Source organism: Myotis lucifugus, unplaced genomic scaffold, assembly GCF_000147115.1.
Source record: "Myotis lucifugus unplaced genomic scaffold, Myoluc2.0 scaffold_1591, whole genome shotgun sequence".
NCBI classification, from domain to species: domain Eukaryota; kingdom Metazoa; phylum Chordata; class Mammalia; order Chiroptera; family Vespertilionidae; genus Myotis; species Myotis lucifugus.
Window position 1 is genome coordinate 32,974 of NW_005872639.1, and position 1,023 is coordinate 33,996.

Sequence of the window (1,023 nt, forward strand, 5' to 3'; positions counted from 1 at the left end):
GAGTGTTTCCATGGGTAATTGCCCCCGAATGAGTTAGCGTTTTGGGAGGAATGTGTTTTAAAAATTTAAAATTTCCTGTTCTTAAAACCAAGAAAACTGTAAAGAAGTGTTTCCAACAGATTTCACAAGGATAGACGAGAAAAAATGATTAGAAAAGTGATTGAAAAACCTAGCATAAATGGAAATAGAGCCTTAATGTTTGAAGGGAGTGTTAAAACATTAGAATTTTGCCTTCAAACGGTTGTGCAATGGGTAGGAAAGTATTTTAAATTCCTAATTCTGGCTCAATGAGTTGACGTTTTTGGAAGAGTGTGGTGAAAATAAGTTGAAATTCAGTATAATAAACCCCTCAAATTGTATGAATGTATATGAAGCGGTTGTTATAGATATAATTAGAGCCTTAGTATCTGTAGGAATGTGTAAAATCACTGAGAATTTATGTTCAAACAGCTGTGAAATGAGTAGAATAGTGTTACCATTCATAATTCCCACTTAGTTAATTGGCATTTTTTAAAAAAGGTGGTTTAATCTTTTTTAAAAAATATATATTTCATTGATTTTAGAGAGGAAGGGAGAGGGATAGAGAGATAGAAACAACAATGATGAGAATATCGATCGGCTGCCTCCTGCACACCCCCCACTGGGGATTGAGTTCACAACCCAGGCATGTGCCCTTGGCCGGAATCGAACCCTTGACCCTTTAGTCTACAGACGACCCTCTATCCATTAAGCCAAACCAGCTAGGGCTAATCTTTTAAAATTTATGTTTATAAGCTAAGAGAACTGTGGGAAAGTCGTTAAATCTATTAGAATTCATAATTATAGACCAGTGAATTAGTAAGGAATGTTTATAAACCACTTGAAATTCATGTAAATAGAGCCTTCATATGTGCAGGGCAGTATTAATAAATGAGAATTAGCGTTCCAAAATCTTTGGAATGAGTTTGAGAGTGTTTACACTCATAATTCCACATGAATAAGTTAGTGTTTTGGGAAGAATGTGTTTTAAAAATTTAAAATATC